Here is a 14,359-nt window from a genome sequence, read left to right on the forward strand (position 1 = left end):
ACTTCATCTGCGTATCTGAGGTTATTGATATTTCTCCCGACATTCTTGATTCCAACTTGTGCTTCCTCCAACCCAGCATTTCTCATGATGTACTCTGCATATAAGTTAAATAAGCAGGGTGGCAATACACAGCTTTGACATACTCCTTTTCCTATTTGGAACCAGTCTGTTGTTCCATGTCCAGTTCTAACTGTTTCTTCCTGACCTGCACACAGGTTTCTCAAGAGGCAGGTCAGGTGGTCTGGTATGCCCATCTCTTTCAGAATGTTCCACAGTTTATTGTGATCCACACAGTCAAAGGCTTTGGCATAGTCAATAAAGCAGAAATAGATGTGTTTCTGGAACTCTCTTGCTTTTTCGATGATCCAGCGGATGTTGGCAATTTGATCTCTGGTTCCTCTGCCTTTTCTAAAACCAACTTGAACATCTGGAAGTTCACAGTTCACACATTGCTGAGGCCTGGCTTGGAGAATTTTGAGCATTACTTTACTAGAGTGTGAAATGACTGCAATTGTGCGGTAGTTTGAGCATTCTTTGGGATTGCCTTTCTTTGGGATTGGAATGAAAGCTGACCTTTTCCAGTCTTGTGGCCACTGCTGAGTTTTCCAAATTTGCTGGCATATTGAGTGCAGCACTTTCCCAGCATCATCTTTCAGGATTTGAAAGAGCTCAACTGGTATCCCATCACCTCCACTAGTTTTGTTCGTAGTGATGCTTCCTAAGGCCCACTTGACTTCACATTCTAGGATGTCTGGCTCGAGGTGAGTGATCACACCATCCTGATTATCTGGGTCATGAAGATTTTTTTTTGTACAGTTCTTCTATGTAACCTCTTGTTAATATATTCTGATTCTGTTAGGTCCATACCATTTATGTCCATTATTGAGCCCATCTTTGCATGAAATGGTCCCTTGGTATCTCTAATTTTCTTGAAGAGATCTCTAGTCTTTCCTATTCTGTTTTTTCCTCTATTTCTTTGCATTAATCACTGAGGAAGGCTTTCTTATCTCTCCTTGGTATCCTTTGGAACTCTGCATTCAGTTGGGTATATCTTTCCTTTTCTCCTTTGCTTTTCACGTCTCTTTTTTTCACAGGTGTTTGTAAGCCCTCCTCAGACAGCCATTTTGCTTTTTTGCATTTCTTTTTCTTGGGGATTGTCTTGATTCCTGTCTCCTGTACAATGCCATGAACCTCCATCCATAGTTCATCTGGCACTCTGTCTATCAGATCTAGTCTCTTAAATCTATTTCTCACTTCCACTGTATAATCATAAGGGATTTGATTTAGGTCATACCTGAATGGTGTAGTGGTTTTCTCCACTTTCTTCAATTTCAATCTGAATTTGGCAATAAGTAGTTCATGATCCGAGCCACAGTCAGCTCCCAGTCTTGTTTTTGCTGACTGTATAGTGCTTCTCCATCTTTGGCTGCAAAGAATATAATCAATCTGACTTCTGTGTCAACCATCTGGTGATGTCCATGTGTAGAGTCTTCTCTTGTGTTGTTGGAATAGGGTGTTTGCTATGACCAGTGCATTCTCTTGGCAGAACTCTGTTATCCTTTGCTCTGCTTCCTTCTGTACTCCAAGGCCAAATTTGCCTGTTACTCCAGGTGTTTCTTGACTTCCTACTTTTGCATTCCAGTCCCCTATGATGAAAAGGACATCTTTTTTGGGTATTAGTTGTAGAATTTCTTGTAGGTCTTCATAAAACCGTTCAACTTCAGCTTCTACAGCATTAGTGGTTGGAGCATAGACTTGGATTACCGTGATATTGAATGGTTTGCCTTGGAAACGAACAGAGATCATTCTGTTGTTTTTGAGATTGCATCCAAATACTGCATTTCAGACTATTTTGTTGACTATGATGGCTACTCCATTTCTTCCAAGGGATTGCTGCCCACAGTAGTCATCTGAGTTACATATGGTAGATACATCCAAATGAATGTTTTGTTTTCTAAGTAGCTACCTTGGGAGACAACATAATATTTTTGGAATCCACATTCTTTTAGAATTTATCTCAGTGTCTAGTTAAGATAAGATAATGTCTCATGCTCATAATGATTTCTGAAAAATAATTTATTCAGAAGTATGCCCAGTGAATAAGATAAATCAACCAGCATAATAATTGAGTTCTTGGTGAAAGACAAATGCTACTCTAAATAAATGAGATTCATTATCTCCTATGGCTTGTAAGTTCCATCTGGGCTTATACTCAAGGCTAGGCTGTTAGCAAATGTATGTATGGCATCACTTAATGATGTCATTACATGGTGAATTGAACAAAGAAATGGTGGGGAAAATATTAACAAATATATTTACATGTTCCTCTTGACCTCAATTCTGCTGCTGCACATACACTCTGTACAAAAGAAGCCATTTATGTTACATATATACATATAAATATAAAAGTATTTATACATATATATATTCATGTATATATATACACATATATACATATATGTATATGCATATACATATATATTCATGTTATATATATAACACAGCAATCTAAAATATATGGGACATAGCAAAAGCAGTTAAAAGAGGGAAGATTTTAGCAAGGAAATCCTAACTCAGGAAAGAAGAAAAATCTCACACAAGCAACCTCAATTTTCACTTACAGGAACTAGAAAGTGAAAGGATAAAGCCCAGTATTAATGGAATAAAATTAAATACAAATATCAAAGCAAAAATAAATGAAACATAGACTAAGAAAAATCAATAGAAAATATCCATGAGACTAAGCGCTAATTCCTTGGTATTCATAAACCTTTAGCTAAGTTCATCAAGAAAAAAAAAAGGAGTCCAAATCAATAATGTCATAAATGAAAAAGGAGAGATAAGAAATTACACAATAGAAAGGCAAAGGGTCAGAAGATGTTATAACAATTATACACTAATAAAATGGACGACCTAGAAGAAATAGACAAATTCCTAGAAATGTACAGTTTCCCAAATTTAAATCAGTAAGAAATAAGAAATATGAATAGATAAATTAACAGTAATGAAATTGAATCAGTAATAAATAAAGTTCTCAACAAACAAAAGTCAATTTATCTTCACAAGAGAATTCTACATAACATATAGAGATATTATCCTTCTCAAATTGCAGAGAAAGGAATGCTTCTGAACTCATTCTACAAGGCCAGCATCACCCTGATATCAGAACTAGACAAAATATCACAAAACAAAGGAAATGACAGGACAATGTCACTGGTGAACATAGATGCAAAAATTCTCAAAACTATTAGCAAATTAACTTAAGCAATACACTAACATGATCATAGACTATCAAGTGGGACTTATCCCAGGGATGTAATAGTGGTTCAACATACACAAATCAATCAATGTGATACATCAAATTAGCAAATTAAAGAATAAAAAATATATGATCATTTCAATAGCTGCAGAAACAGCTTTCTAATATGTTCTGCATCTATTTACCATAAAAACTCAACAAAGTGGATGTAGAGGCAACCCATTTCAACATATTAAATACAGTAATATGACAAGCCTACAGCTAACCTCATACTCAATGGTGAAAAGCTGAAAGGATTTTCTTTAAGATCAGAAAGAAGACAAATACATCTACTCTAACCACTTTTATTCAACATAGTATTGGAAGATCTAACTACAGCAATTATACAAGAAAAAGAAATAAAAGGAATCAAAATTGGAAAGGAAGAATTAAAACTGTCACTGTTTGCAAATAATATGATTCTTTACATAGAAGATCCTAAAGAAAAAAACAAAATACTACTAGAACTCATCAGTGAATTCAGTAAAGTTGTAGCATACAAAATTATTATACAGAATTTTGTTGTGTTTCTATACACTAGCAATGAACTATCAGAAGGAGAAATTAATAAAACTCCATTTACAATTACATAAAAATAATAAAATACCCAGGAATAAATCTAACTAAGGAGGTAAAATACCTGTACTCAGAAAACTATAAACACTGATGAAAGAAACTGAAGATGACACAGGTGTCAAGATATACTATGCTCATGAACTTGAGCATTTTGTGAACAATTAATCTATGACAAGGCAGCTGAGAATATACAATGGGGAAAAGGCAGCTTCTTCAATAAATGTTTTTGGAAAAACTGGACAGATTCATGCAAAAGAATCAAATTGAACTATTTTCTGACACCATGCACAAATATATTTAAAATAGACTAAAGACTTAAGTGTAAGATTTAAAATTTTAACACTTCTAGAAAAAAATAGGCAGTACATTCTTTCACATTAGTCTTAATATATTTTTATATATCTCCTCAGGCAAGGGAATCAAAACCAAAAATAAACAAATGGAACTATATCAAACTAAAGAGCATTTGCAAAGCAAAGGAAATAGTCAACCAAATGAAAAGGCAGCCTACTGAGTGGAAGAAACTATTTGTGAATAATATATCAGATAAAGAGTTGATATCCAAAATATACAAAGAATACATACATTAAAATCATAAAAACAACCTGATTTCAAAAATGTACAGAGGATATAAATAAACATTTTCCAAACAAAACAGTTGGCATTAGTGGTAAAGAACCAGTCTGCCAGTGCAGGAGACATAAGAGATATGGGTTTGATCCCTGGGTTGGGAAGATCCCCTTGAGGAGGGCATGGCAATCCACTCCAGTATTCTTGCCAAGGATAGAGGAGCCTGGTGAGCTACTGTCCATAGGGTAGCAAAGAGTCTGACACAACTGAAGTGACTTAGCATGCACACACAAAGAAGACATACAGATGGCCAACTGGCACATGAAAAGATATTTAATATCACTAATCATCAGGGAAATGAAAATCAAAACTACAATGAGATATCACCTCACACTTGTTAGAATGGCTATTATCAAAAAGACAACAAATAACAAGTGTTAGCTAGAATTAGAATAAAAGGGAGCACTGTTATACTATTGTTGAGAATGTAAATTGGTACAGCCAGTATAAAAAAACATAATGGAAAGTCCTCAAAAAATAGAACACTATATGATCTAGCAGTTTTATTTCTGGGTATCTATAAAATAAAAATAAAAACACTAATTTAAAAAGATATGCATGCCCCTATGTTCATTGCATCATTATTTATTATAGCCAAGATATGGACACAAATTAAGTACCCATCAATAGATGAATTGATAAAGATGTATGGCATGTATATGAAATGGAATATTACTCAGTCACTAAAAAGAATGAAATCTTGACATTTGCAACCTGATGGATGGATCCGGAGGGTACTACACTGAGAAATAAGTCAGATAAAGATAAAACTGTATGATTTCATTTATATGTGGAATATAAAAATCAAAACAAATGAACAAATGTTAACAAGAAAGAAACGTATTTACTGATACACAGAACAAACAGGTAGTTTCTAGAGGGAAAAATTTTGGGAGGAGGAAAAAATAAGTGAAGGAGATTAAGAGGTACAAAATTTCAGTTACAAAATAAATGTCAAAAGTGTTACATATAAGGTGTGGGGAATATAGTGAATAGCTATGTAATATCTTTTTATGGTGATGCATGGTTACTAAATTTACCATGGTGATTATTCTGAAATGTGCAGAAATATCAAATCACCGTGTTGTGTAACAGGAAGTAACATAGTGTTGTAGGTCAATTGTACTTCAAAAACAAATAAAGCCATAGAAACAGTGATTAGATTTGCAGTTTCCAGAGGTGGGGGTGGGAAAAGGGAGAATTAGTTTGAAGGCAATCAAAAAGTTCAAACTTTCAATTATAATGAAAAATTCAGGTAGAGAAAGATATATGTGTGTGTGTGTGTGTGTGTGTGTGTGTACATACTAGGGATATAATGTACAGCATGATAAGTATAATTGACACTGCTGTATGTAATATGTGAAAGTTGTTAGAGTAAATTCTGAGTTCTCAAGACAAGGAAAAATACTTTTTTCTCTTTCTCTAATACATTATCTATATGAAATGATGAATATTCAATAAATTTATTATGATAATCATGTCATGATGTATATACCTGAGAGGGTAACAGGCAGGAAGGCCAGGGATCTCCAAACGGAGGAAAGAGACTGCAAGTGCCAGACATTTTTATCTCTCTTAAGAGGCAGGAGGAAAAAAAAAAACAGCGATGTTTTTTCTTCTCTATACACATTTAAAAGGGGGTTTCCTAATGAGATGGATGAAACTGGAGCCCCTTATACAGAGTGAAGTAAGCCAGAAAGATAAAGAACATTACAGCATACTAACACATATATATGGAATTTAGAAAGATGGTAACGATAACCCTATATGCAAAACAGAAAAAGAGACACAGAAATACAGAACAGACTTTTGAACTCTGTGGGAGAATGTGAGGGTGGGATATTTCAAAAGAACAGCATGTATACTATCTATGGTGAAACAGATCACCAGCTCAGGTGGGATGTATGAGACAAGTGCTTGGACCTGGTGCACTGGGAAGTCCCAGAGGAATCGGGTGGAGAGGGAGGTGGGAGGGGGGATCAGGATGGGGAATACGTGTAAATCTATGGCTGATTCATATCAATGTATGACAAAACCCACTAAAATGTTGTGAAGTAATTAGCCTCCAACTAATAAAAAAATAAATAAATTTAAAAAAAAATAAAAAGGGGGTTTCTCTTAAAATGCTGGGTTGCCATGACACCTGGTTTCACCTGAAGCTAACTACTCTCAAACCTTGAGTTAACCAATACATTTCTTTTTCTTATGGAAATGCTGTCTTAAGCTATGTTAATGTACCCCAGACTCTATTTTCAAGTTGGTTCTGCCAAATGGCCCAACCTACTTACTCAGGTATTGTTCCCCTAATCTATGTAAATGAAACTATTTGTTGGTATTCTGCCCTTCTACAAGATTCAAGTCAATCATTTTATGGCCAGGGATGAATTATCTGGTGCCATTCTAAATTTTATGACCCTCCCTTCTTTTCATTAACAGACTGTGAGTGACTATATAACATACAGCTAAAGACTATGAGGGGGGTACTCTTTTGCCCCCTTCTGATGCCTATGTCAGAAGCTTTCTCTATCTCCTTTATACTTTAATAAAACTTTATTACACAAAAGCTCTGAGCAATCCAGCCTTGTCTCTGGCCCCGGATTGAATTTGTCTCCTCCGGAGGCCAAGAATCCCACATCTTATCTTTCAGCAACAACCTTTCATCTAAATCACTGTGTTGTGTAACAGGAAGTAACATAGTGTTGTAGGTCAGTTGTACTTCAAAAACAAATAAAGCCATAGAAACAGTGATTAGATTTGCAGTTTCCAGAGGTGGGGGTGGGAAAAGGGAGAATTAGTTTGAAGGCAATCAAAAGGTTCAAACTTTCAATTATAATGAAAAATTCAGGTAGAGAAAGATTATATATACATATGTCAGTGTGTGTGTGTACATACTAGGGATATAATGTACAGCATGATAAATATAATTGACACTGCTGTATGTAATATGTGAAAGTTGTTAGAGTAAATTCTGAGTTCTCAGGACAAGGAAAAATACTTTTTTCTCTTTCTCTAATATGTTATCTATATGAAATGATGAATATTCACTAAATTTATTATGATAATCATTTCATGATGTATATACCTAACCACTATGCTCTACACCATAAAACTATACAGTGCTCTGTCAATTATATCTCAACACACCTGGAAGAAAAAAATTCATATCTATTTATATATAATTGACACACAATAAAGTTCATCATTTTAATGGGTATAATTCAATGGTATTTAGTAAATGCACAGGGTTATGCAGCTATCATCATTGTCTAATTCCAGAATATTTCATAACCCCCAAGAGAAACTCTATGTCAATTAACATTCAATCCACTTTACTTTCTCACCGCTCCCCCCACCCTCAAACTCTGGTTTCTCTTCAGATCAAATAAATCTTTCGCATTTTACTTCCTCATTCCTGACCCTGATAGCCGCTAATGGAAGTCTTGTCTGTATGTTTTATCCTATTCTGGGCATTTCATATGTGTTGTATCACATAATGTGAAACAATTTGTGACTATTTTCACTTAGCATAAAATTTTCATTCATACATTAGCATACATCAGTAATTCATTCGTTAATTTTTGTGTGTGATAGTTTCAGGTGGACCGCACAGACACTCAGCATACATATACATGTATCCATTCTCCCTCAAACTCCCCTCCCATCCAGGCTGTCACATAACATTAAGCAGAGTTCCCTGTGCTATACAGTAGGACATTGTTGGTTATCCGTTTTAAAAATAGCAGTGTGTGCATGTCTATCCCAGCCTCCCTATCTCTTGCCTTTATTATTTCACCATGGCAACATAAGTTCATTCTCTAAGTGTATGAGTACATTTGATTTGCAAACAAGTTCATTTGTGTCATTTCGTTTTATATTCTGCATATAAGGTAGGTAATAATATTTCTCTTTTTGTGTCATTTCGTTTTATATTCTGCATATAAGGTAGGTAATAATATTTCTCTTTCTCTGCCTGCCTTCTGTCAGTACAAGCGGAGGAAATAGGCTGAAAGTGTCAGATGTTTTTGTTCTCTCTCTTAAGCGGCAGGCAGGAGGAAACAAATTACAAGTGTCAGGCTTTTTTTTTTTTTTTTTTCTCTATACGAAATTATCTTTTTGGGGAGGGGGGCTCCAAAATCACTGCAGATGGTAACTGCAGCCATGAAATTAAAAGATGCTTGTTCCTTGAAAGAAAAGCTATGACTAACCTAGATAGTATATTAAAAAGCAAAGACATTACTTTGCCAAAAAATGTTCATCTAGTCAAAGCTATGGTTTTTCCAATAGTCATGTATGGATGTGAGAGTTGGACTATAAAGAAAGCTGAGCGCCTTAGAATTGATGCTTTTGAACTGTGGTGTTGGAGAAGACTCTTGAGAGTCCCTTGGACTGCAAAGAGATCAAACCAGTCAATCCTAAAGGAAATCAGTCCTGAATATTCATTGGAAGGACTGATGCTGAAGCTGAAACTCCAGTACTTTGGCCACCTGATGCGAAGAACTGACTCATTGGGAAAGACCCTGATGCTGGGAAAGATTGAAGGCAGGAGGAGAAAGGGACGACAGAAGATGAGATAGATGGATGGCATCACCAACTCGATGAACATGAATTTGAGCAAGTTCCAGGAGCTGGTGATAGACAGGGAAGTCCACCATGCTGCAGTCCATGGGGTTGCAAAGAGTTGGACATGATTGAATGACTGAGCTGAATTGATACAAAATTTAAAAGAGGTTTCTTTTAAAATTCTGTGTTGAGAGTGGGCACACTCTCACCACTACTATTCAACATAGTTTTGGAAATGTTGGCCACAGCAATCAGAGCAGAAAAAGAAATAAAAGGAATCCAGATAGGACAAGAAGAAGTAAAACTCTCACTGTGTGCAGACAACATGATCCTCTACATAGAAAACCCTAAAGACTCTACCAGAAAATTACTAGAGCTAATCAATGAATACAGTAATGTTGCAGGGTATAAAATTAACACACAGAAATCCCTTGCATTCCTATACACTAACAATGAGAAAACAGAAAGAGAAATTAAGGAAAAATACCATTCACCATTGCAACAAAAAGAACAAAATACTTAGGAGTATATCTACCTAAAGAAATGAAAGACCTATATATAGAAAACTATAAAACACTGATGAAAGAAATCAAAGAGGACACAAACAGATGGAGAAATACACCGTGTTCATGGATTGGAAGACTCAATATTGTGAAAATGGCTATACTACCCAAAGCAATCTATAAATTCAACACAATCCCTATCAAGCTACCAACAGTATTTTTCACAGAACTAGAACAAATAATTTTACAATTTTCATGGAAATAATAAAACCTCGAATAGCTAAAGCAATGTTGAGAAAGAAGAATGAAAGTGGAGGAATCAACCTGCCTGACTTCAGGCTCTACTACAGAACCACAGTCATCAAGACAGTATGGTACTGGCACAAAGACAGAAATATAGATCAATGGAACAGAATAGAAAGCCCAGAGATAAATTCACGAACCTATGGACACCTTATCTTCGACAAAGGTGGCAAGGATCTACAATGGAAAAAAAGACAACCTCTTTAACAAGTGGTGCTGGGAAAACTGGTCAACCACTTGTGAAAGAATGAAACTAGAACACTTTCTAACACCATACACACAAATAAACTCAAAATGGATTAAAGATCTAAATGTAAGACCAGAAACTATAAAACTCCTAGAGGAGTACATAGGCAAAACACTCTCCGACATAAATCACAGCAGAATCATTTATGACCCACCTCTCAGAATATTGGAAATAAAAGCAAAAATAAACAAATGGGGCCTAATTAAACTTAAAAGCTTTTGCACAGCAAAGGAAACTATAAGCAAGGTGAAAAGACAGCCCTCAGATTGGGAGAAAATAATAGCAAATGAAGCAACAGACAAAGGATTAATCTCAAAAATATACAAGCAACTCCTGCAGCTCAATTCCAGAAAAATAAATGATCCAATCAAAAAATGGGCCAAAGAACTAAACAGACATTTCTCCAAAGAAGACATGCAGATGGCTAACAAACACATGAAAAGATGCTCAACATCACTCATTATTAGAGAAGTGAAAATCAAAACCACAGTGAGGTACTATTACACACCAGTCAGGATGGCTGCTATCTAAAAGTCTACAAGCAATAAATGCTGGAGAGGCTGTGGAGAAAAGGGAACCCTCTTACACTGTTGGTGGGAATGCAAACTAGTACAGCCGCTATGGAGAACAGTGTGGAGACTCCTTAAAAACCAGGAGATAGAACTGCCATATGACCCAGCAATCCCACTCCTGGGCATACACTCCAAGGAAACCAGATCTGAAAGAGACACGTGTACCCCAGTGTTCATCGCAGCAGTGATTATAATTGCCAGGACATGGAAGCAACCTAGATGCCCATCAGCAGACGAATGGATAAGGAAGCTATGTTACATATACACCATGGAATATTACTCAGCCTTTAAAAAGAATTCATATGAATCAGTTCTAATGAGATGGGTGAAACTGGAGCCCATTATACAGAGTGAAGTAAGCCAGAAAGATAAAGACCAATACAGTATACTAACACATATGTATTGAATTTAAAAAGATGGTAAGAATAACCCTATATGCAAAACAGAAAAAGAGACACAGATGTACAGAACAGACTTTTGGACTCTGTGGGAGAAGGCGAGGGTGGGATGTTCTGAGAGAATAGCATTGAAACAAGTATACTATCAAGGGTGAAACAGCTCACCAGCCCAGGCTGGATGCCTGAGACAAGTGCTCAGGGCTGGTGCACTGGGAAGACCCAGAGGGATGGGATGGGGAGGGAAGTGGGAGCGGGGATCAGGATGGGGAACACATGTAAATCCATGGCTGATTCATGTCAATGTATGGCAAAAACCACTACAATATTGTAAAGTAATTAGCCTCCAACTAATAAAAATAAATGAAATAAAATAACATTCTGTGTTGTCATGACGACACCTGGTTCCACCTGAACTTCACTTTTCTCAAACCTTCAGCTAACCAATGTGTTTTTCTTATGAAAATGTTTTTCTTAAGGTATGTTAATGAACTATGTATTTACCTTAGAATCTGTCTTTCTTCAAGACAGTTCTGTCTAAGTCTCAGAACTAAAAATGGCTCAACAAATCAGTATGTTATACTCATTGAAATGTTCTCTTAAGCTACATTAAGTAAACTATGTATTTGCTTGGAAACCTGCCTTTCTTTAAGATTCATGCCAATTGTTTATGGCCCAGGATAACTCACCTTGTGCCAATGCTATCACAAAATGCATGTTATGGGTGAGGGGCCTGGTGCAACTCTCTCAGTTTAGAGGCATTTCCTTTCTCTAATTAGCAGCTTGCTAATAGGTATATAACCTCTTGCTATAAACTAGCAAGGGGGCACTCTTTCTGTTGCCTTCTGATATCTATGTCAGAAGCTTTCTCTGTCTCTTTTATACTTTAATAAAACTATTACACAAAAGCTCTGAGTGATCAGGCCTCATCACTGGCCTTTGATTGAATTCCTCTCCTCTGGAGGCCAAGAATCCCGGTGTCATTCATGGCTAATAGCAGCAAGCTTTCAAATATCTAGGTACATTCATGTTGCTGCAAATGGTGTTATTTTGTTCTTTTTAACTGTTGAATAATATTCCATTGTATATATGAATCACATCTTCTTTATCCATTCCTCTGATGATGGACATTATGTTGCTTCCATGTCTTGTCTATTGCAAACAGTACAGCAATGACTATTGGGGTGCATGTATCATTTGGGACTATGTTTTTCTCTGGGTATATGCCCAGGAGTGGGATTGCAGGGTCATACAGTAGCTCTCTTTTTAGTTTTTTAAGGAACCTCCATACTGCTTTCCATATTAGCTGCACCAATTTACATTCCCACCAACAATGTAGGAGGGTTTTCTTCTCTCCACACTCTCCCCAGTATTTTTGTGTGTGTGTGAATTTTTTTGATAATAGCCATTTTGACTGGTGATATGTGATATCTTATTGAAGGTTTGATTTGCATTATCTAATAATTAGTGATGTTGAGCATCTTTTCATGTGTTTCTTGGCCATCTGTATGTCTTCTTTGGAGAGATGTCTATTTAGGCTTTCTGAGCATTTTTGATTGGGTTGTTTGTTTTAATGATAGTAAGCCTGATGACCTGTTTGTAAATTTTGGAGACTAGTCCGTTGTCAGTAACATCACTTGCAAATATTTTATCCCAATCTGCAGGTAATCTTTTCTGTTTTCTTTATTGTTTCCTTTTCTGTTCAAAAGCTTTTGAGCTTAAGTAGGTTCCATTTGTTTATTTTGTTTTTATTTCCATTATTATTGGGGATGGATCAAAAATATATTGCTGCAATTTATGTCTGAGAGTGTTCTCCCTATGTTTTCCTCTAGGAGTTTTATAGTGTCTGGTGTCACACTTAGGTCTTTATTACATTTTAAGCTTATTTGTGTATGGTGTTAAAGAATGATCTACTTTTATTTTTTCACATGTAGCCATCCAATTTTCCTAGGACCATTTGTTGAAGGAACCCTTTTTCCAATATTGTGCATTCTTGCCTCCTTTGTTGTAAATTGACAATAGATCTATAGATTTATTTCTGGGCTTTCTATGTTGTTCCTTTGATGTGTATTTCTAATTTTCTGCCAGTACCATGCTGTTTGGATGACTGCAGCTTTGTCATATAGTCTGAAGTCAGGGCACCTGACTTCCTCTGGCTCCATTTTCTTTTTCAAGATTGCTCTTCATTCCCCAGTCAAAGTCTACCATCTTTAAACTAATCTCTAACTATATGCAACACCTACTGAAATTTTTGCATCAAGGGAAAAAAAGTAAGTTATGTCAGAGAAGTGTAAATTTATACGCCCATCTCCTCATTTTGAAGATAAAACAGATGGTGAGAGGGGTCCTGATTGAAGGCTTTGCTGCATGAGTTTATGCTCAGTATTCTGTTTATCAATACTCTTTCTACAGCAATATTTTCCTCCAAAGTTTCTAAGTTATCCAGCTCTGATTAGAAGTGGCAATCTTCAGTGTGAATAGATTGTGAGTTTCTTTAACATATAACATGGAACTTGGTCAAGGATTGTCTCTTGTGATGAATGAGTTCCTGGTTTCTACTAGAAACTTTATCACATAATATGTTTTATGTCAAAGTTCTGGAGTTTTTATGGTCTTTCCATTTAGTGCACTAGTGGTCTTGTCATAGGGTCTTTTAGAAATATGATTTCACTGCATTTAAAGGAGTGACATACTGATTTGAAAAACTTCCTTCATGGATCAGGCACAAAAACCCAAAAACATGTAAACCGAAAACATTTACTTCTGTGAAAAATTCTGTTACAATTCAATAATAAATAGGTGCACAGTCAATGACCGAACATTCTTCAAAGAAACAGCTTTGAATTCATATGTCTAATTTATAAGATCAATGAATTAGTGTCATAGTAATGAAGCTTTGGAATTTACCCTCAGGTTAGGGCTAACAGGATTCAGACTGCTTCCACGTGGTCATCATGTAGCCTGGATGACCTAACACAGACAGTGAGAAAACAAGCTCTGTGGAGGTAAAGGCAGCAAAGGGCTATAAAAGGGTGAATGAAGGGCACCCAGCAGGAGGTAAGGGGAATGAAACCCAGATGTTTTCTAGTGAGCATTGCAGACAGATTAATATTAAATAGACACTGGATGATGATTGTAGAACCTGTGCTCATTTTGACCCTAAGTATATCGTCCCTATGGAACAGTGAATCTGTCTGAAGACTAGATTGTTAATTCCAATGTCTATCCCTCACATCTGTTCTTTTCTTGTCACCAGTCAGCCTCTGGACTCTGTG

Source organism: Cervus elaphus, chromosome X (assembly GCF_910594005.1).
Source record: "Cervus elaphus chromosome X, mCerEla1.1, whole genome shotgun sequence".
Lineage (NCBI taxonomy): Eukaryota > Metazoa > Chordata > Mammalia > Artiodactyla > Cervidae > Cervus > Cervus elaphus.